The sequence below is a fragment of the Myotis brandtii genome, unplaced genomic scaffold (assembly GCF_000412655.1).
Source record: "Myotis brandtii unplaced genomic scaffold, ASM41265v1 scaffold397, whole genome shotgun sequence".
Taxonomy (NCBI): domain Eukaryota; kingdom Metazoa; phylum Chordata; class Mammalia; order Chiroptera; family Vespertilionidae; genus Myotis; species Myotis brandtii.
This window is the reverse complement of record NW_005365229.1, coordinates 3,980,860-4,004,590: the sequence shown is the minus strand read 5'-3', so window position 1 is coordinate 4,004,590 and position 23,731 is coordinate 3,980,860. Positions and strand designations below refer to the sequence as shown.

General features: G+C 46.2%; 1 protein-coding gene across 4 annotated transcripts in view; it reads right to left on the bottom strand.

The window, feature by feature from the left end:
• CDIP1 (cell death-inducing p53 target 1) overlaps positions 1-23,731 on the bottom strand; it is a 31,353-nt gene that overhangs the window by 5,406 nt on the left and 2,216 nt on the right. Inside the window, exon 1 of one of the 4 annotated variants that reach the window (XM_005872946.2) lies at positions 17,656-17,774. The exons of the other annotated variants lie outside the window; for them this stretch is intronic. The gene's annotated coding sequence lies outside the window, so the exon portion shown is untranslated. Of the gene's footprint in view, positions 1-17,655; positions 17,775-23,731 lie in introns of those variants that run through there. 4 annotated transcript variants of the gene reach the window in all.

Sequence of the window (23,731 nt, the reverse complement as noted above, 5' to 3'; positions counted from 1 at the left end):
CCTCCCTTCTACTCTCTCTAAAAATCAATAGAAAAATATCCTCAGGTGAGGATTAACCAAAAAAAGGAGGGGGAGGGGGAGGGAGAGGAGGGGGAGGAGGAGAAAGCACATTGAGACTGGTAGGAGGGGTGGAGGCACAGAACAGGCTGGTCACCCATGTGTGGCATGTTTTTAATCAGGAGGGATATCCCAGCTGCAGAGGCCTCCCATGAGAAGCAAGGGGTCCCAACCCCATACCAGACCCCCAGCCCAGGATCCCAGAGCTGGGAAGTTAAGGGTCCCCCTAACTTCATACTGTAAAAACCAGCCTGGATTGTGTCTGAGTGACACACAACTGCTGGAGCCTCAGGCAGTTCTTACATGATTCTACTTCCAGGCAGCGGCTTGGGGGATCCAGGGACATACGAGGAGGAACTGGACTGTCTGGCATCAGGGTAGGAAGAGAGAGAGAGAAACAGAAACTTCTATGTAAGAGACATTGATTGGCTGCCTCCTGTATATGCCCCGACTGGGCAGGGGATCGAACCTGCAACCGAGGTACATGTCCTTGTCCGGGAATTGAACCCATGACCCTTCGGCCGTGGACTGATGATCTAACTACTGAACAAAACTGGCCAGGGCCATGTGTGTGTGGGTTTTTTTTTTAAATTTTTTTTTTAATCTCAGCTACAGAGGTATCCCATGAGGAGCAAGGGGTCCCAGCCCTACACCAAACCCTTTAGGCCAGGGCTCCAGATTCGGAAAGAGAAGCCCCGCACTGTAACTTCGGCTATAAAAACCAGCGGGATTGTGTCTGAGTGACACGAAGGCTGCTGGAGACCCAAAAAGTTCCTCTTAAATGGCCAGTGCATGGACTTACTCAGACTCCTCACTCTAAGCTCCAGCGCTGGGACAGCAGCTTGGGGGTGGGGGGGTGGGAGGGTGGAGAGAGACACAGGTACATACAGGGAGGAACTGGATTGTCTGGCACTGGGGCAAGAACTGGGGGGTGGCTTTCTTCCAGACAGAGGTGCTATCAGGGGTCATTGTTCCTATGCTGAGACCTCCTCTGTTGCAGGGCTAACTGGCAGGCACCACATCTGAGTCTCCATCAGCCTGGCCTACACTGTTCACTCTGTCCTGGGGATTCCCTGAGACCCTGCCCCACCAAATCTGTAGCCCCACCCAAGCTGTTTGGAGAGGCTTTTCCAAACGAATGGCCTGACTCAGGCTTCAGACTAAGATCTCTTAACCATTTGTACGCCATAAGCGTCAAAGGACGCAAGCGGCGGACATTTTGAAATTAAATTCAAAATATCGTGGCGTGTGGGGATGGTTTCCAGTTAACTGGTTAACAAGCAGCAGCTGGTGTCAGTATAGCTCCTGCCTGGGGTTCTCAATAAGAGATCCCAGGCCCGCAGTAACAGCCCATCTGTAGATTGCTCTGTAGCTCCTGCCCGATGGCCCCAGGCAGTGGCTGACTTTGCACCTCCTGGGAGGCCCAGAGCCAGTGCACCTGGTGGACAGCTTCACACCATACAAGATTACAACTCTACACATCACAAGCGATACACTGAAAAGGCAGACTCAATGAGCACCAAAGCCCCATTAAAACAAGTTCTGCTCCATAGTGTCAGCTCCTGCACAGCAGCTCTCCCACTGTAGTCACAGCTGGTCCCTCCTCACAGCCAACTAGCCTGGGGATCAATTCCTCCTAGTGATGCCAACAACAATCAAGTACAACAAAACTGCGCACACAGCCCACAAAGGGGCACACCTAGAGTGCCCAGCTCAGGTGACTGGGGAGGCTGAGCCACTGGGCCCTACAGGACACCTATTATACAAGGCCACTCTACCAATTCCAGGAGACATAGCAGCTCTACCTAATACACAGAAACAAACATAGGGAAGCAGCCAAAATGCGGAGACACAGAAACATGTCACAAATGAAAAAACAAAAGAAACTCCAGAAAAAGAACTAAATGAAATGGAGGCAAACAAACTACTAGATATAGAGTTCAAAACAATAGTTATAAGGATGCTCAAGGATCTTAATGAAAGTTTCAAGGGACTTCGTGAGATTTTTCAAGGATCTTAGTGAAAACAAAGACATGAAAAAGGACCAAACAGAAATTAAGCATACACTAACTGAAATAAGGAATAATTTATAGGGAATCAACAGTAGAGTAGAGGATGCTGAAAATCAAATCAGTGATTTGGAATATGAGGAAGCAAAAAACCCAATCAGAAGAGCAGAAAGAAAAAAAAGAATCCAAAAATATGAAGATAGTATAAGGAGCCTCTGGGACAACTTCAAGCGCACCAACATTTGTATCATGGGGGTGCCAGAAGGAGAGAGAGAGCAAGATATTAAAAACATATCTGAAGAAATAATAACAGAAAACTTCCCCTACCCAGTGAAAGAAATAGACTTATAAAAGTCCAGGAAGCGCAAAGAGTCCCAAACAAGAGGAACCTGAAGAGGCCCAAAGACACATAATAATTAAAATGCTAAAGGTAAAGATAAAGAGAGAATCTTAAAAGCAGCAAGAGAAAAGCAGTTAGTTACCTACAAGGGAGTACCCATACGACTGTCAGCTGATATCTCAAGAGAAACTTTGCAGACCAGAAGGGTGTGGCAAGAAATATTCGAAGTGATGAATAGCAAGGATCTATAACCAAGATTATTCTACCCAGCAAAGCTATCATTTAGAATTGAAGGTCAATTAAAGAGCTTCACTGACAAGAAAAAGCTAAAGGAGTTCATCACCAGTATTACATGATTAGTACAAGGGCATTCTTTCTCTCTCTCCCTCCCTCGCGCTTTCTCTCTCTATCTCTCTCTTTAATATATAGTTATTGATTTCAGAGAGGAAGGGAGAGGGAGAGAGATAGAAACATCAATGATGATGGAGAATCATTGATTGGCTGCCTCCTGCAAACCCCCGACTGGAGATCGAGCTGCAACCCAGGTATGTGCCCTTCACTGGAATCAAACCTGTGACCTTTCAGTGGGAGAAGGAGGAGGAGAAGGAGAAGGGAGAGGGGGGAGGAGGAGGGAGAGGGGGAGGGGAAGAGGAAGGGGAGGAGAGATAAAAAATATGAATAATAAAATGGCAATATATACATATCAACAATTGAACCTAAAAACCAAAATAAACAAACAAGGAATCTAATGAACAAAATAAACTGATGAATAAAATAGAACCAGAGGCATGGAAACATGGAACAGATGGATGAATCTCAGAGGGAAGTGGGTGGGTGGGAAGAGATTAACCAAATAACATATGCATTACCTATGGACAACGACAATAGGGTGGTGGAGGTCTGGGACCGGGTGGGAACTGGGTGGAGGGGGACAATGTGGGGGGAGAAAGAGGGAACATCTGTAATACTCTCAACAATAAAGATATTTTTTTAAAGATGACATTTGATTACTTTTATTTCTTTGACCACCATGAGGCAGAACATCTTCCCAAGTATTTAAAGTATAAGCCTGCTCTTGTGAGTTGCTAGTTATACTAGTAATTATCCTCCGGAGACATGGAGGCCCAGAGAAAACAGGACCTGTCTGCGTCACATAGCACATTTACTAGTATATTAGGGCCAGAATGAGTCTAAGACCCGGAGTGACTCTCCTACCCAGTAGCAGGTGAATGCAGGTGAATTCCAACAGCACAGGATTAAGATTTAAGAACAGGGAGCAGCAGGCCTCTAGAGAACATCACAAAAGGTCCCCCCTTCCAGGCAAGAGCCACTGCCAGCTCATCAGGCATCCTCCTAATGCAGTGATGGCGAACCTATGACACGCGTGTCAGAGGTGACACACGAACTCATTTTTTTTGGTTGATTTTTCTTTGTTAAATGGCATTTAAATATATAAAATAAATATCAAAAATATAAATCTTTGTTTTACTATGGTTGCAAATATCAAAAAATTTCTATATGTGACATGGCACCAGAGTTAAGTTAGGGTTTTTCAAAATGCTGACACGCCGAGCTCAAAAGGTTCGCCATCACTGTCCTAATGGGAGAAAAAGGAGCTTTACGAGGTTTGACTGGTATCTGTGGGAAACTGTAATACACCACGTCTGTTGGAATGTGGGCCAGCACCTGCCACAAACTCCCATTCTCTGTCCATCTGGGATTCCTCTGGGGTGCCACCACTGTCCACCACGCAGCCCCAGCTCACTGGAGGACTAGCCAAGCCCTGGGATGCTCTGAGCAGGCCAGGAAGTACTGCACTGCACCAGCTGAGTCACCGGAGCACCTTTTGGTTTTAGCAGAGAGGACGTAGCCTGGATCCAACAAGTCCCTCCATGACCAGGAAACGCATGCACATGCGCACACACACTAGGTATCCCCTCTGAGGATGCAGGCATGGCCTGCTCTTTCATCAAAATCACTAGATCGAATTCTGTTGTCTCCCAGAGCACAAGAATTCTACCATCGTAATGATGGTACACACAGGGCGAAGGTGTCCCCCAACCCTGAGCTGTCCTCTGTACCTACAGCAGGTGCTGCTACAGGCCATACACACTCGGAACATGCACAGGGACGCTCCCACTCCAGGCACTGACCACAGGCACCAGAACCCCTTCTCCCGCCCCTCTCCTTGGGGAACTGGGCCCTACTGCTCCTCTGTCTTCTCCCCTCCCCTTCACATCCACACTCATCCTCTAGCTACCTTCCTGAACTGCGGCAGAGACAGGGGTGGGCCCTTTGATATAAAGGAGCGATTTCTGAAAAATGGCTCGTGAAGATTTCCAGAATTCAAACCCCAGTTCCCCACCACCTGCCTCCCATTAAAAAGCCAAATGTGCATTTCCACAAACCTCCATTGTCTAAGGTGCAATAAAAACTACAGGAATGAAATATTTTTAAAAGGTCACTTCTGAAAGCCAAACAGTTTTTCAATAAATGCATACTACAAAAATTAGTTCTGCCGGTGTGGCTCAGTGGTTGAGTGTCAACCCATAATCCAAGAGGTCTCTGGTTGATTCTGTCAGAGCACATGCCTCGGCTGCAGGCTCAATCCCCAGTGTGGGGGTGCAGGAGGCAGCTGACCGATGTCTCTCTCATCAATACTTCTATCTCTCTATCCCTCTCCCTTCCTCTCTAAAATCAATAAAAACATATTTTTTAAAAATGCACACTACACAAATTTATGCTACAAATACAAACGTGGCATTGAGATCTTAGCCCCTGCAACTTCGCTGTTGGAAAGGTGCCCGAGTATGGGCTATGAGAGGCTCCAATCTGCGGGTTTGCAGCTCCCAGCAGAGGAGAGCAAGGCCTGGTCCTGGGAGGTCAATGAAGTCAACCTGCAGCACCGGAAACCCTAGAGAGGTCTCTCAGCCTCCCATTTAAGTCTCGTAGCTATGAATTGTGTAGAAATAAGGAATTGTCTGAAAACCTTCACAAGTTTATCATTAAACAGAACCGAAACTCTTCTGGAGGCCCAAAGGACTTTACACAGTATACCCCTTTGCATCCTCTGGATTTTGTGGATGCAAAGGTATTACCCAGTCAAAATAATAATACAATAGCCCTGGCTGGTTTCCTCAGTGGTTAGAGTGGGTTTGATTCCCAGTCAAGGGCATGTACCTCGGTTACAGGCTCCCATCCCTGGCCCCAATCGATGTTCTCTCACATCGATGTTTCTCTCTCTCCCCTCTCCTCCCTCCCCTCTCCTCTCTCTAAAAAAATCAATGGAAAAAATATCCTTGGTGAGGATTAAATAATAAAATAAACTCCATCAGAACAGAGCTGGAGACCCAGCTGACTGCTCAGCAGCTGACCAGCCAATGCAGTGCAGACCCCAAGCGGCACACAGGTGTGAGGGCACAGAGATGGGACACGGGCTCAGACTCCACCCTGCCTCAGGTTTCATGAGCACCTAGCTCTTCCTGACTCACCCATGAGCATCGGGGCAGAGGTGTTCTCAGTGAGCCGAAGCTTTAAATGAGAGACAAGTTTTAAATGAAGTCCTTGTGTAACAGCAGTGGCACACCTGTCCAAGGCCCACCGGCATGTAGCAACCATCACACCCGATACAGGCTGAGAGGGTAGTGTGTTCCAGGAACACACTTCTCTTTCAAACTTTGTGGGATTGCACAAGTCCAAGAGACATCACCGAGGAAGGACCTAGAGGGCAATCCTCACTCCACCGTCAGAATCAGGTCAACATTCCCTGGGCGCAAGCATAAACTCAGTCCTCAGACCAGCCTGCAGGTGGCTCTTTGGCATCTTCATTTTAGAGAAAGTCAACCCAACTCAGTTACAAGACCAGGGTCACAGAGCCTTGTAAGTCAAAAGTTTAGATGTTTTCAAGGGACTCCTCTGAGCCTTCAATTCCCATTCACCTGTTTGCAGGCAGTTCTGGGGATGCTGGAAAATATCTGTTAGCACTAGAAAAAAGTGATGTGCTGCTGCCCCAACCCCGATGGCTCCTACTTTAGAAGCCACTGGCCCTCGGAAGCAGAGCCACTCCAGAAATGTGTGTAGGGCAGAGGCTGGGTTTCTGGGGGCTTTTAGGATCTAACTGACAAAGAAGATCAATGTCCCCTTGACTGCATTTTCAGGTTGAGGTTCTGCCTGGAAGAAATAGTCTAGGGTAGGAGGCAGCATGGGATGAGTTAGAAGGCTCAAGACTCTAGAGCAGTGGTTCTCAACCTTCCTAATGCCGCGACCCTTTAATACAGTTCCTCATGTTGTGGTGACCCCCAACCATAAAATTATTTTCGTTGCTACTTCATAACTGTAATTTTACTACTGTTATGAATCGTAATGTAAATATCTGATATGCAGGATGTATTTTCATTGTTACAAATTGAACATAATTAAAGCATAGTGATTAATCACAAAAACAATATGTAATTATATATGTGTTTTCCGATGGTCTCAGGCGACCCCTGTGTAAGGGTCATTCGATCCCCGAAGGGGTCACGACACACAGGTTGAGAACCACTGCTCTAGAGTATACACTGTGAGCCTGCAACTTCCCCATGCTGTTCACTATAATTCACATCATAGGCCTTCATTCTTGAGGGGATCAGCAAGATAACTTAGGATGAAGAGGGCCACAGGGTGAAGTCCCAGGAGAGCTGGGGACAGACTTAGGCGAGCCTCAAGGGATAAGGGGATCTTGTGTCCAGGAGAGGGAGCCATGAGTGGTCTCTGGGACCCTTATAAGGGAGGGAGGAGAGGGTGGCCTTGCATGTGCCCCTTGGTCCACTGGGGGATGGTATGGGGACCACTTGAGGCCCAATCTGTTCCCTGCACCCACAACCAAACACAGCCTAGCACCCACTGTGCTTTTATGTAGGAGGGAATTATTCCAGTCACCCTAAAATGAGATGAAGGCTGCTTCCATGTCTGTCTGTAGACCCACTACCTGCCCACTCCCTACTGCAATCTCATCTCACCTGCCCAAGGGCATAGGCCTCTGGGCATGGGGGTGGGGCAGGGCAGTTGGCCAGGCACAAGGCCAGGCACTTTCTGCAAAGCCACACCCTCCCCACCTTCCCTCCTCAGCCCAGCAGCCACTGCAGAGCCTAGGGCTTGCTCAGTGCTGATCTGTTCCAGAGTGGAAACTTCTGCTTGCACCCCAATATTGGAAGCCCCGCGTCAGCCCCTCCCTCTCTGGAGCCCTCATATAGCTCCACCATCAGCATCTGTCACAGAGACTAATCAGGCCTCATATACACAGAGGAGCTCTCGAGTTTCTTCCAGCTGAGCTGGGATGGACCTAGTGAGGATTTTCCCAGGGGTGAGGATGCAAATGATGTTCTGACACTCCTGCTGTGGGTTTTAGGGTTCGTGGTCATGAAACTAAGTAAAACTGCTTTATTACCCACCACCTCAACCCCAACCCCAGGCCCTGTCTATATCCAACACAATACTCACAGCAGCCACTGCGAAATGTGACAGCTCCCAGGAAAGGATGCAGCCTTCCAATGTGGGGCCAGGATGGCAAGAACCCAAGATACCTCCCTCCCATTCACAGAGCAGCAAGGATTTGTCAGTCCACCAGTTAATGGGCAAACAGGGAGAGCGTGGAAAGAGTATGGAGCTCTAGAGTCAGACAGCCCTGGCCTTGAATTGTGTGAATCATGGACCCTCCCTGAGCCCCAGTCTTCCTGGGGACCTGGGACTAGAACCCCTGCCTTCTGGCTGGCTGCGTGAGAGCAGTGATGATGACACCTGCCCAGTACCTGGCACACTTGCTGTGCAGGGGAGAAGAATCATTTAAGGTGAAAACATGTCCCCTGAGGTGATGAATTGACAGTGACATTAAAAACCTATGACATTAAAACCACTGATCTGTGTGCAAACTTTGAAAGGGTGAACTGTATGGTATGAATTATATCTCAAAAACAAATGAACAAAAAAACCCAAAACCCACACTAGTTCTCTTTGTGCATGCTCGATATAAATGAAAGAGATGGCGAATCTTCGCCTCTGTAATTAAAGCTTGACAGAAAGGCAAGGCTTTCCTTCATTATGGTTTTTTTTTTTTTTGCATAATTGAAAACAAAACTTTGAAAAGAACACAATTGTAGGATAGGTCAGTGAGGGGCAGCTTTGATTCCTGGTGACACAAGGAAAAGGGGCAGGGTCTCCACCTCCTGGTGCCCAATTTCAGCTGCTCTCTCCTCTGGGTCTCCCCATTTCCCCGAGAGGAGTTCAAAGTATAAGACCTCTGGGCCCTGGGAAACACTTCTGGCATTCTGCTCTGCTCCCAACTATTCATCACTCACTGCAGAGAACGCTGTCATGGATCCAGGGCCAAAGCCAGGCCAAATGGCAGCCTAAGGCTGGGAGCCCAGGCAGGCCCGGTGGGAGCTGGGGGGACCTGGGCCCTTGCCAGCAGGATATGCTCCTCACTGGCTACAGCCACTGCTGCAGACTTGATTCTATAGTGTAAACTGTCCTGCACACTGCCATGGGGTTCCAATCCTGCCAGTCCCCCCGCCCATCTCTTTCACCCCAGACAGGACCTGTAACGGAAGCACACCAACACCCCCTTCGTGAGGAAGGCCCAGCCTGAGAAGGTGGGGAGGGGCAGTTTGAAACTGAGACCCATCTACACATGAGTGGGTTCTCCTGGAGGACTGAGTGAGGACTGAGGACGGGCGACCAGAGCTTTTGAAAACTTTCGGTCTCAGGAGCCCGGTTACACTCAATTATTGATGACTCCAAAAAGAATTTGTTTTGTGGGTTATATTTATCAGTATTTACCATGTTAGAAATAAAAAATGAGTAATTTTTAAAAGTACTTATTAATTCATTAAAAATAATAAACTCATTACATGTCAATATTGTGCTAGGGGCAGGGGCCTGGCAGAGAAGAATTACTGAGTGGACTGAGGGGCAGGGACCATGGGAGAGAAAAATTGCTAATTATCTCGCTAGAAAAGCAATGTGTTATGATTAAACCCAGCCAGGTGTGACCTTGCTTCCCCCCGTTTGTACTTGTAAACTTTATGTGAACTTTTCCCCTGCCAGTATCAGAAACGGCTAATGAACTGCTTTGCAGTTTGTTTTTTCTTTTTTTTAGAAATACTTTGTAATGTTGCAGATAAAAGGCTCTGCTGTACTCTTGGTCTGCACTGCAAGCGGCGATGCTCCTACGGGAGGGACGCGGCTGTAGTCAGCTGGCCAGCTTAATAAAGGCTCTTAAAATTTAAATTTTGAGTCGGTGGTCTATCTTGCTGATTGAACCCATAACAATATAAATAACTACTTTCTGAAACAAATTTAATGAGAAGATTGGCCTTGTTTTACATTTTTGTAAAACCTTTAAATGTCTGGCTTATGCATCTGAAAAGGTGCTTGGTATTGGTACTAAAATCATGTAGTTATACTGGGCAGCAATAATAACTGGCCTGAAGTTGATTAACTAGTGTTAGAAAAGTGATCTCACTGGTGAGGGTGGATATATGTATATAGATGTGCATTTATGTGTATGTATATAATTTTATAAATTTCACACATAAATTAATACATGCCTATGTGCATATATATATATGTATGGGACATATTTGTATATACATGTACAGGTAATAAACATCCCCAAGGTTTGTGGCTGGTTATACACATAGGCATCAGTTAAAAAACCATCAGACCTCAGCTGTAAAATAACCGTTCTGTTAAAAATCATTACTTATATTGTTCTGCAGCTTTTACACTTGGACATTTGTCACATTTCAGTAGCTTTGACAACGATACTGTAACATTAAACCTAGCATTCCACAAGAGTAATAAATAAGATTGAAACTGTAATTTTATTGATTTTTTACAGAGAGGAAGGGAGAGAGATAGAGAGTTAGAAACATCGATGAGAGAGAAACATCGATCAGCTGCCTCCTGCACATCTCCCACTGGGGATGCGCCCGCAACCCAGGTACATGCCCTTGACCGGAATCGAACCCGGGACCCCTCAGTCCGCAGGCCGACGCTCTATCCACTGAGCCAAACCGGTTTCGGCACCATACTCAATTTTGACAAGTTTCTTAAAGGTTGTAATAAGGAACCTGAATTCTCAACAATGATTAAAATTAATTGGTCTACCTTCCATTGTAATGGATATTTTACACATGCATGATTTTGTAACAGCATGCATGGGTCATTGGAAAATATTAGTTCACAAGTATGAGCCCTGATCATGTTGATTTAGCAATGTTGACACATTTCATTATGTAATATCCCCTTCAAAAAACTCACATTGTTAGCATCCCCCACCAATCTCCTCAGCAGAGCCTAGCAGGAAGCTCTCAGTTCACAGTGGTAGATACAAGTTTTCCAAAATTCTAACTAATCTTGTTTGAAAGGTCAAATTGTATCATTGGCAACAAATAGAACAGTGATGGCGAACCTTTTGAGCTCGGAGTGTCAGCATTTTGAAAAACCCTAACTTAACTCTGGTGCCATGTCACATATAGAAATTTTTTGATATTTGCAACCATAGTAAAACAAAGATGTATATTTTTGATATTTATTTTATATATTTAAATGCCATTTAACAAAGAAAAATCAACCAAAAAAATGAGTTCATAGGTTCGCCATCACTGAAATAGAATAACAAATCTGTCATTTGGCAACATCTACAAAACAAAGGTGAGTTGTTTTCCTTGAAGTAGCAGGCTCACTGTGTTCATTTTCAAGAAAATGTCTGCTAAATCCTTAAGTCTAAATAACCATAGTATGTGTGTCAGTTGTTCTCTTAAATATGGAGCACAAGGAAACAGCTAGTTCATCAGCTCACAACTCAAACTGCACCTGTGCTTTCCCTAGAGGCAGGCAGCATACTTCACGTGTGCTTTCTGTGCACCTCACACTTCATCACACAGAATATTAAAAAGTTGTGTACTCGAGGGTCAAGATTTAATAACGCTAGATTTTTACTGCTTTTTCTTAAATCAAACTGGCATGTGTATGCATGCGCGTGTGTGGTGAACACAATTACAACAATGACTGGAAGGGTTTGATGCCACTGCCTTGGGTGGAGCTCAGCCTAGCTGTTATTTCACTCCCCCACTTTGCACACCAATGTAACGCCAATGTAATAAAGGGCAACAGAATAACATCTCAATGTTTATAAAAATAGAAAGGTCTCAGGAAGCCTCCAGGAAACTGCTCCTCACCTTTAAAGGGCCTGCACTGTGCTAGGGGAACCTCACAGAATGTGAGGCAGAGGAACTCACTGTCCTGGTGAGTTCCTGAGCCTGCTGCTGTGGCACCAAGGCCCCACCCCAGGGATGCTTGCTGCAATGTGCAAGGCTTTAAAGGAAGCAGCAGATTAGTTCAGACCCAGCTCCACCACTTTCTAGCTGTGTGACATCACTAAGCCTCAGTTTCTAATTTATAAATGGGGCACTCATGTTTACTTCTCAGGATTGGAGAAAGGTTTACAACAGTGTATGCAAAATGCCCAGAGCAGCTCAGGGCCTAGCACACAAGAACACGGAATAAACAGCACCTGCTATCGTCATCATTCATAGTGAATGACTTCCAACAGGAAGGAAAACAAAACAGGCACTGGAGCCTCTGCCAGGGCAGCTTCTGTTCCCACAAAACGGGGATCCTGGTGTGCACTCCCCACAAGATCCTGGGGGACTTGTAATCAAACCCAGTCTGCTCAGCTAGCCCAGCAGAGTTCATCTGCAGCACAGCCAAGTGGAGGCCACGTGCTCTGTGGGGCTCCTGAGACAAGTATTGGAAAGGAAGAAACACTAGCAATCCTCCTACAGGGCCTAAAACACTAGCATCACTCCTTTCACTGCCTTGGAGCTCCATGGTCAGTGATGCCCTGGGAAAAGTACTCTGCCCACAGATCCTGGGCACCCACCTGAGATGCTGGTGGCAGGAGCTGCCGGGCTGCATTTCTCAGGCTGGACTGGCCTGCTCCTGCCTCTCCCGAGGGGCTCACCCTCCCTGCACCCATAACACCAGGATGCCAGCTGGCCTCAGAGGGACTTCTCTGTCCCCAGGAGGCAGGTTCTAGGCATCTAGCCAGGAACAGAGCTTTGGGCTTTGCTGGGAAAACTGAAAGGCAGCTCCCATCTGCTGAACAAAGGAGGCACCTACTGCTCTGAGAGGAGCAGAGGCCTGAGAGGGAAACCAAACACTCTGCTAGGTCCCCTGGGTCTCTAGGGCCACCCAGAGGATGGGCTAAGAGGAGCATACTCTGTCTCTGCCAAACATGCAGACTCATCCCTTCCCAGGAGGCCTGGCCCACACATGACTTCATCATCCACACTCCACCTGCCCACCTTGGAGGCTGCATGAGAACTGAGACATGGATGTGATAAGCCATGAAAGACCATGTAGTGTGAGATGTCCTTACATGGTGTTAAGATGGAAAAAAAGCCTTTCTTTTTCTTTGCTGTGGCCTTTCACAATTTATGAGAAGCACCTGGTAATTAAACCCCAAGACTGTTAGCGCCTCTGATTCAAACAGCCACTCTGCTCAAACTGCAAGACAAGTTACTCTCAGGGCTACATTCTTGCATCCCCCTCCTCCCTGTTCTTTTTTTTTTGTTGTTCTTTTTTTAACAACTCAAGGATAATTAGTAAAAGTTCCCTTCCCCCCTTCCTCTTCAAACATGCCTCTTTTGAACTCTTCATAACTTTTACTCTAAGCATGTTTTACAGGTCTGGAAAAATACTGATAAGACACCTCCCTAGGACATCTGCCCCTGTCCGACTGTCTCCTAAAGAACTAACAAACTACAACCACTTTGATGTCTACTCAATTTCAGCCCCCAAATCCCCCTCTCTTCCTTGTCACCTAGCAACAGCAGCAAGGCTTTACAAGAGCAGGCTGCTGTTTATTTCTTGCCTTTGTAATGATTTGCAATGCATTGGCTCATTCCTCATTGGGTAAGTAAAATAAACTTCCTCCCTTCTTTTAGTTGTGAATTCTTTCACAGCCTGAATCACCAGCCAAAATAACAACAAAAACAAATGGGGCACTTATTTGCCAGGAATGACTGCTGACTCCCTGGGCAATGCCACATACCCTCCTGTTCCTTCAAATCCCCCAGTCTGTGCTTAAGAACAGTTTGTGTGGTGGCCATTTAACAGAGGCCCTTGGAAGGGGGATGGTGCTTCCTCTGGGCATAACCAACAGTTTGTTCATGGTATCAGTTTGTAGCACTGAGTTTGTGCAGGGTGCTGCGGGAAGCCACCACTTGCCAATACTGTCAGTGCACCAAGGAACGTGAAGGCCGATGGAACTTGGGCGTTAGCAGGGTTGACGCTAAGCACCACCGAGTGTTGAGATAGTGGTGGCTCAAGGCAATTCCCTAACCTGATAATCCTTTTACTGTTTACCAAACTTTACCTTTGATATGCCTGTATGCATTGCTAAAGGGCAAATGTGTATTCAAGTAAATAAAAAGCAGACCAGCCAGAGGTCAGTGTCTCTTCAGGAAAGAGACACCTCCTGGCCCCCAATGCCTTCTAAATTCGTATTTCTTGTATAGCATTTTCATTTGTGCGTCGGCCCCTCCTTCAGATCCTGAACCCTGGTTTCGGCAGGGTGCAGGTTGAGGAAGAGGCGGGGAGAGTGAGAGGTGTTGTCCCTGTCTTCCAGAAGCTTACAATCAAGTTGGGGAGACAGGTGTTATAATCACACCAAAACCCAAAAACCTAATTACAAAGTGTCACCAATGGTGTACAGAAAAGTCTAGGGGACTGTGGAAGTACAGAAAATCAGACCCAATGCAGGAGTCAGGGAACATCTCTCCAAGCAAGCCAGGAGGAGGTGGAGTTAATGGAACCAGAGGCAAAGGAGGGGAAGGGAAACAGCAGAGTGGTATATATAAGCAGGTGGTCCATAACTGAAAAGCTCCCATTATAGACTCCCAATTGGTACAGGATTCTAAGGCAGGAGGAAGTTAAAACAAGGCCCAACAGTGTGGGTAATTTGTAACCAGCTTGTAAATAATAAACCCTTACCTTCCTCAGTCAAGGATACTTGAGAGCAAATGGTTAAAAGCCTCCCTGACAAGAGATGGAGGAAGGTGGGGGAAAGGGGAAAGGAAAAAAAGGCAGTTTTACTCCCTAAGCAGAAAAGCCAGCAGTCTTGAAGCTTGGCAAGATAAAGTTGCCAGGTGTTTCTCATGAATTCTGGAGGGCCACAACAAACTAAAAAGAGACCTTGAGAATTAACCTGTACCAAAATATTCAACAAAGGATTTTTGAAATCTATAGACAGGAGGGTATATAAGGCCTCAGATCCTCACCCAACTCACTCCAGATTAGCTGAGAGCCCATCTGCACTTCATACGCTAGATGTACAGGTTGCTTGCTTTGCCTTTTCAATAAAGGTGCATGCTTTAATAGATCGGCGTTTCATAGCGCAAAGTTTATACGAGAAGACAAGGATGGAGGTTGGGGACAGCCCTCTCCCACTGACTCAGGGGGCTGTCTGGTATCACCTCTCTGGTGTCAGTGAGAAGTGCCTCTAACACAATCACTTGGCTTTCTCTAGCTCACACCACCTCCACCCTCAGAGGTTGCCAGCTAGCTCAGCAGGCCCTTGGGCTGCCAAGTTCTAGCACTGGCAGAATTGGGAAATCCTGAATGCAGCCCATTTTCCATCACCCTTTTTGATGGAAGCAGGATGAGAGCGCCAATCCCTCTCAGACAGCATCACATGTGCCTGTGAACCATTTATTTTTACACTTGAACACGGGTGTATCTGATGCCTTGGGAATTTTAAATATTTCAAAACAGGACACAAAAAGGACCAGAAAGCAGATCTTGTTTTCCCATCTGTCTCCTCCCACCCAGCCCTGCACTTTCCTCCCTGATCAGTATTACAACTCAGAGCTGTGTATCAGCCCAAGCCCCAAATGTCCACAGGAAGGCTTGTGCCCTGATGTCACAGGCTAAGCTAGAAGGGCAGAATCCTCCCCACTAGAACTAAGTCTCACACCAGCCAACAGGCTCTCTAACTTTCTAGAATCTGTTTTCTCACCTGTGAAATGGCAGCAGCAGCCCTTGACCCACAGAATTGTGCTGCGGCACAAATGAGGTCGTGTATGAAGAGCACGTAGCTCAGAGCCTGTCACAGTGTTCAATAGATACAAATCATTGTTTGCATTACTTATATTTGTGGAGACACATGTAGAGCATGAGAAAGTTAGTACACAAGAGAAAAAGAACCAAAAGAGATTATATAGGTTGCTCTTAATCAGAAGCAAAATCAAAAGATATGTAGGTCTCAAAGAATGGTTCTAAACTAAAAAGCAGTAAGATTTCTAGGAACTAAGATGATGATGACAATACTATTATACAATTCACATCACGCTAAATTCCTGTCAAAGCCTTGGCAAACCACTCAGACTCCCATGAGAGAGCTCCAACAGCACCTGGGCCTCAGCAGTGCAGGTTAGTACGACTGGTCTAGAGGACAGTTTTGCTACCTGTACATTCTTTCTTACTCACTTCCATTTCCAGGCATTTGTCCTAGAGATAAATGAACCTGTGAGCAAAGATTCACATGTGTGGCTCAGTGGTTGAGCACTGACTCATGAGTCAGGAGGTCAGGGTTTGATTCCCAGTCAGGTCACATGCCTGGGTTGTGATCTCCAGTGATTCTCTCATCATTGACTGTTTCTATCTCTCTCTCCCTCTGAAATCAATAAAAACATATTTAAAAAAATTTTTTTTAAGTATCATTGTTTTGATGTTCAACCAAAGGGAAAAGTTAACCATCTGGTTTACTCATACAATATAAATGTATTCACCCCTGCAAAAAATAATATAGATCTGTTTTTACTTATTGAAAGCTGGTTTTGATACAGCACTGAGTGAATAAGTTACAGGACAGTGAAAGCTAGGAAAACTCCAGGGCAAGAGGAATAGGGAAACTGAGACAGGAAAGTTAAAAACAATTGCCAAACAACGTGGGCAATTTGCAGCCAACTTGTAAATAACAAGCCATTATCTTCCCCAAACCAAGGACACTTGAGTGCAAATGGTTAAAAGCCTCCCTAACAAGAGAATGCAAGAAAGGAGGGGGAAAGGGGAAAGGAAAAAAGGGCAGTTAATTTATTCTCTAAGCAGAAAAGCCAGCAGTCTGAGGCTTGGCAAGATTAAATTGCCAGGTGCTTCTTATGAATTCTGGGAAGGTCACAACAAAGGAAAAAGGGACCTTGAGAATTAACCTGTACGAAGATATTCAACAAAGGAATTTTGAAACCTATAGACTGCACATGGGGGGTGGGGGGTTAACACCCCTATCCCCCGAATTGTTCAAGGGTTAACTGTATATTACACACCAAATGTTAAGAGTGGTTTTCTCTGGAGAGTGGGATTTTAGATGATTTCTTTATATATAAACACACATACAGAAACTTTTTATTTATGTGTCGTTTCTAATGTTTCTAGTATGATCAGCTCCTTTGACGTTCCTTCCTCAAAATGGTCACTATAATTGTGCTAAGTTTATGTGTATTCCTCCTCAGTCCAGAAGGGTGACTCTGACTATAATCTGTTTTTTCCCACAGGAAAAGAAATGCTCCCAGGAGCACTGGCTGTTTGCTCATTTTCCTCTCGTAAGATGGTGTGTGGTCTTTCCATTGCTTCCATATGACTTTGGTAGCATGAGTTGGTTCTCTGTACCAGGTCACCTCCCAGTGTTCCAGTAAAACTGAGGGTCTAGACCTGTTGTTGGACCATAAAGGCCATCGAAGGTAGTTCTAGCCTCAGAGACCCTAGTGGAGAGCCAACAGGTCACCTGGCAGACAAGAGCAGGTAAGAAAAACCCAAGAGACACAATAAACCTGAGACTAATGAGGTTACAGGGCTTGCCACTAGCTGGAGCCAGTGCTAGGAGTACAATTCAGGCCTTCAACTTGTCATTCAGCCACCTCCTCCCGCCCTCAGGGCTGCCTCTCTGGCAGGACTGAACTCAGGAGCTTGGTTCTGTGTTCTACTGTTGGCACAGAAGGAGGAAGTACGTACAGATAGGAGAGGATGAGGAGTAAAGGATGGAAAAACAGATACAGCTGCACCCACCAGTGAATAAACAAGTCATCTGCACCTGTTGGACAGGCAGAACTTGGTAACTAAAAGACAGACCAATTTTAGAATTGCAATGAGTCTAAACAACACTACTTAGGCAATCAAAACAGAGCCCTGAAAAGAAAAAATCCTTACCTCTGCCTTCAGGAAGCTGACACAAAACAAACAGTCTTTGGATTGACTCTATTTTCATCAGTTATCGGAGATCATGACATACCATCCTGACCCAGGGAAAAGTGCAAGGCCTTTTAGTGCAGCCAAGCCACGTGGCTACTACACAGTCCCTGCCACCCAGTTGGAAGAGTCTTATTTCAGACACAAATGCCTGTTGGCCTGGCTGGCCCAGGGGAGGAGCTCAGCCTGCAGCCAGGCCTTGCCCAAGTCCCCCAGTCCACAGGAGAGAGCAAACCTCTACATTTCCAAGAGAATAGCTTTGTCTTTCCGCCTTCACATGCTCAGAGCTCCCATATATACCTGAATATACACTACAGCCTCCTCATTCCTCTCAGTTCAGTGAGGGCCCTGTTTCTGCGTCATTTCAATTCCTAATTTTACAGGGCAATCTCAATTCTTTTTTTTTTAAAATATTCACATTCTTCATTATTATTATTTTTGTTCTCATCTGAGGATATTTTTCTATTGATTTAAAAAAATTAATATTCACATTCTTCATTATTATTATTTTTGTTCTCACCTGAGGATATTTTTCTATTGATTAAAAAAAAATTTTTTTTAGAGAGAGAGTGGAAGGAAGGGGGAGAGAGAGAGAGTGAGAGAAACATCAATGTGAGAGAGACACATTGATTGGTTGCCTCCCGCACACATCCCAACCAGTGCTGGGGATCAGGGATCGAGTCTGCAACCGAGGTATGTGCCCTTGACTGGAATCGAACCCAGGACCCTTCAGTGTGCGGGCTGATGCTCTATCCACTGAGCCAAACCAGTTAGGGCTAATCTCAATTCTTTTAAACAAAGTACTGCTGGGTGAAGAATATTAGTTGTAGTAACTTTAGGGGCAGTGTGGCATGCTTCTAGAGGTCGCCTGGATGGAATCGGTCAAAAGAAAAAAGGCCAAAAACTAGTAGACATGTAGCAGATAAGTAATTATTCCTGGCATGAGATCTCATAATTGCAATGGTTGGATGTTGCCATAAACATCCTTTTAAAGCAGCGGTTCTCAACCTGTGGATCGCGACCCCTTTGGGGGTCGAACGACCCTTTCACAGGAAGACCATCAGAAAACACATATATAGTTACATATTGTTTTTGTGATTAGTCCAGCGGTTCTCAACCTGTGGGTCGTGACCCCTTTGGGGGTCGAACGACCCTTTCACGGGGGTCGCCTAAGACCATCGGAAAACACATATATAATTACATATTGTTTTTGTGATTAATCACTATGCTTTAATTATGTTCAATTTGTAACAATGAAAATACATCCTGCATATCAGATATTTACATTACGATTCATAACAGTAGCAAAATTACAGTTATGAAGTAGCAATGAAAATAATTTTATGGTTGGGGGCCACCACAACATGAGGAACTGTATTAAAGGGTCGTGGCATTAGGAAGGTTGAGAACCACTGTTTTAAAGGGAACACAATAAGAAGTTGAGTGATAGGACCGATGAAAACAACAACAACAAAGATAAGTAGAACAGTCCAGTGGATTCGCTCAGGTAGCCAGGGGTGCTCAGTCGGCCTGCACTGCCAATCACATGGGCTGGTGCCTGTAATAAGGACATGAAGTCCACAAGGTGAGAGGGAAGAGTGGGAACAAATCTAATCAGTATTTTAAATTATGTTACAAGAAATAATATATGGAAGCTGAACTAAATTCTTATCACTCTAAAAGGGACATCTGACCTGAAGAGTCTACCCCTGCCTGTTGGGATAGAACTATTTTGGATTTTCTCTTGGAAAAATGGGAGCTCACGTTATATTTGGGACTGCCTTATTTTTAGCCACGTGTATATTGCTCTATGAGTCATACATCCGACCACCTTTCAGGCTGGAAACGTCATTAGGAATCACAAAGTCCAATGTCTCAGCTGACATTCATTTAGTCTTCTAAACACTTACTAAGCACCCTCCAAGGCAGGACCAGGTACATGCTGAAATAACAGTGGGCAAGGCAAGCGCCCCATGGCTGCTCCGTGGCTACAAGAGATGCCCTGACTCACGCCCAATGCCCTTTCAGCTGCACCTATCTCTGTCTTGTCTCTTTTTTTTCACACATTCACCAAATGTTTTTCAAAAATGCTTAAGCAGGATTTTACTAGTACACTCCCAACCAAGTTCTTTGCACAGTGTTATTCCATCGTGTGAGTTTACATGGGTTTCATGCACCCAGAACAAAGAGAGAAAAAAACACTGAGATGATCTGACCAGTCCCGATTTTATCTCAGAGAGGGCAGGGCTCAGAAGGGGAACGGAACCAAGGAGTGCACACGCTGTCTCCTCAGGGGAAATGTCAGTGCCTCTGCGCTCACAGGCCACTCAAGGACTTTATGAGATAGACCGACTGACTTTAGAACCTAACTACTGAATATTCCGTTGGGAATTCAACTCTGTATTCAAACTGTATTTCCCACACTTGGAGCGATGGAGCACAGGCAGACCATGGTCCCTACACCTCTGGACTACACCATCAGCTGCCTTAATGGACCTTCCACGGGGGAGGGGGCTGTAAAACACAGCAATAGGTCAAACATACAGCACATCAGATAGGGAGGCTCGCTGTGGAGGAACAAAGCAGGGGAAAAGGAGTGCTGTGGCCTGCTGTTTTAAGGAGGGAGGGTTTCTCTGAGCAGGGAACATTCAGGCAGATGGGACAGAGGTGAGGAGCAAGCCTTGTGTGAAGCTGTAGAAAGAGAAGCTAAGTTCAGCACGGGGGCTGGGTAGAGCGGATGCAAGGAGAATGTGAGGAGCTGAGGGAGAGAGGCTTAGCGGGCGGCTTGGGGTGATGTGCCAGGTCCTCAGCTACTGAAGGACATCCACCTTTACTCCGAGTGAGCTGAGGGCCTGAGAAATGGGGTTGTCCCATGGCTCTCCACATCCTGCACTGTGCCTAGTGTACTAACATGACTCCCTAAGAGTCCTGATATCAATAGCTGGCTGCTGGAGGTGGGGAAGCCCACAGGGCGTGGCCACCACCAACACCAGGCACAGCTTCCCTTTGGCCAGTTTGACTGGGGCTACACTTGGGGGAAATGGGTCACAGCGTGGCCTTCGTGCTTCCCAGGCGAATCAGGTAAACATACATGTAACCTGACCTGTCCACATTGGACAGACACTGTAGCCTGAACAGCAGGCAGCATAGCATATGGAGGAGCCCTGTTTGTTATCACTACTCCCGTCACCATGATACATGTCTGAGTGGCCTTCCAGACTTTTCTCTGCACCTTAATCCTTGACCTGTCAGCAAGTATTATTAATGCCATGATTCAAAAAGCTCTCAGATCCACTATCTCATCTGCTGGTCAGGTAAAAGGAGAAAAGTATGGACTTGGCCTCTCTCTACCACACTGCATGCCAGCCTCCCTAGACTGTAACTTGCCCGTCTCCAAACTAAATCCCTCTCTGCCCGCATCAATGGACCCCTCCACAGATCATTCTCTCAGCCTCCAAACACTCTCCTACCCTCTATCCAGCAAACCTGACCCTTTCCTGTAATTCCCTGCCAGGAAATCTTTCATCCCTCACTCTTCCCCATCAGAGAACACTGGGACTCTCCCACTTGTATCAGCACATGGCACATGGTTGTTAAATAAGCAAATCCGTGAGGTTTGGGGTTAAATTAACTAGGGTTTCCATGCTATTAAGTCTAATCCAAATGCCCACTCCCCATAGCCTTTGGGCCAGAACAGAGCCTCAGCGGAGATGCAGTCCATGCTTCTTGATGAAAGTGCTTTTGTTTATGGCCAAAAATTCAGACAAGAAAAAAGAACACACCCTTTCTGGAGTCACAGTCAACTCCATGGAGCCGTTTTCACAAAGGGGCTGGGAGAGCACACATTTCGCGCAGCCCCCGCTGTTTCAGGGGAGCAGGGTCTGGAGCCCTGCTCTCCATTCTTCAGCCTCGGGCAAGTCAGTCAGTAGCTCGGCTGCTTCGTGCCAGTGCTACCTCCCGCAGCCACTGTGCTGACTACCCAGGGAGAACGCTTACAGAGGGCGCACACTGCAAATGAAATTTCATTCCCTGCTGCTTCCCCAACCTGTAAATTGTAAGGCTACTGCTCTTTAATGCTAATTAAAACTAGGACAGCCATATTTCACTTCTTCCTGAATTAGTAAGGGGTTAGGATCTCCTCAGACCCCACCCAGGGAAACCGCTCCATGCTTCTTCACCACCTTCTACCTTCCCTGGCCTCCAGCTCTCCTTGAAGGAAAAATGCAGACACTGGAATAGATCTGAATTCAGACTGAATCAACACTTACTGAACACATTACGTATCTAGCATGTTCACAGTTTTTACTGGACCCTCATGACAGCTCCTTGTGGTAAAAATAGATGATGCTGGGTCACCCAATAGACAGACATGCAGGAGCTCATAGCACCCACAGATCGGGAGCACCAAAATGGTGCTGAGAAATGTCTTCTGGAAAAATTATGCCATCAAAACCACATCACAACTGCTTTCATGGGAAGAATCAGAATGTCACTGACTTCCTTACCCTGCAATGCATGGTTCTGTACTTTGCCTAACATTAGGGGACACAGGTCTTCATCTGGCCTGGGTGTTGCTTTGCACATTTCACAGATGTACCAAGTGAGACTCTGGGAGGGCAAATGCCTGTCACACAGCTTGGAAGTAAGAGAAAGGCCTCCAGTGTGGTCTGCCAAATCTGGGCATTTCTGGTCCCAGGACCCCACCATTATCACCAGAGCCTGCTGACTCACAGAGCACATTACTGCACACAGTGGTGCAGGTCACCTGTGTCCTGGCCACACCATCCCCGTGTGGGTTAGCCTGGAGAACACACTCGTAAAGGCAGAGCTGCTGCCTCACGTGGGCCTTGGCCTGCTGATACGTGCTTTCTGGGTTCACTCCATCTTGAAGCCCTCCAGCAGACAGATCACAATGAGGGCGTGTCCCGTATTTATTTCTTCTACCCTCACCCCACCCACCCACCATCCCTCCACTCCCCCCACTTAGCACACATTTATACACCCAGATGTCCGACTTCTCCATCCATCATTGATCCAGCTACATGCCTGTCCATCCACCCACCCGTGCACACATCTTTGTGCCCACTTGCCCATCCATGGCTGCTTCCAACTCTCCCAGCAAGTGCTCTCCCGCACCAGTCCTGTGCCGGTCCTGTGCTAGGGTCACGGGGCATGCAGAGATTAAAATGAATTAAGTTTACAATGTTCAAGAAAATCTTGGTCTAAGTCTGTATTCACTCCAGGTCACCTTCCAGGTGACTATTTGTTGAGCTCCTCCTATCAGTCAGGTGTTTCAGGCACTGGGCACAGATAGACACTGTTACTCTACCCCCTCCCACTTTACAGACGAAGAAACTGAGGCTCAGAGGTTATAGTGCAGTGGTTCTCAACCTTCTTAATGCTGCGACCCTTTAATACAGTTCCTCATGTTGTGGTGACCCCCAACCATAAAATTATTTTTGTTGCTACTTCATAACTGTAATTTTGCTACTGTTATGAATCGTAATGTAAATATCTGATATGCAGGATGTATTTTCATTGTTACAAATTGAACATAATTAAAGCATAGTGATTAATCACAAAAACAATATGTAATTATATATGTGTTTTCCGATGGTCTTAGGCGACCCCTGTGAAAGGGTCGTTCAACCCCCAAAGGGGTCGCGACCCACAGGTTGAGAACCGCTGCCCTAGAGCTTTAGAAAACATACCAAACCAGCAGGTTCAAACTGGGCCAGCTTATAGTGTAAAGAGCAGAAACAGAGTATGGAAGCTGATGACATAAATCCATTACTGCTAACATGATCTGCTAGGGCCATCAGGGCACATTCCATTAGCTCCCCCTCAAAACAATTTTGGTCCCTTAAGCATTATTCTGTCACACAATCCATGTGTGAGCTCTTCAGGTGATTTAAAATTGCCAGTTTAAAATCTTTGTAAGAGCCATGTAAAACTTTCCTGGCCCTAGCTGGTTTGGCTCAGTGAATAGAGCGTCGGCCTGGGGAAAGAAGGGTCCTCAAATTCCATTCTGGTCAAG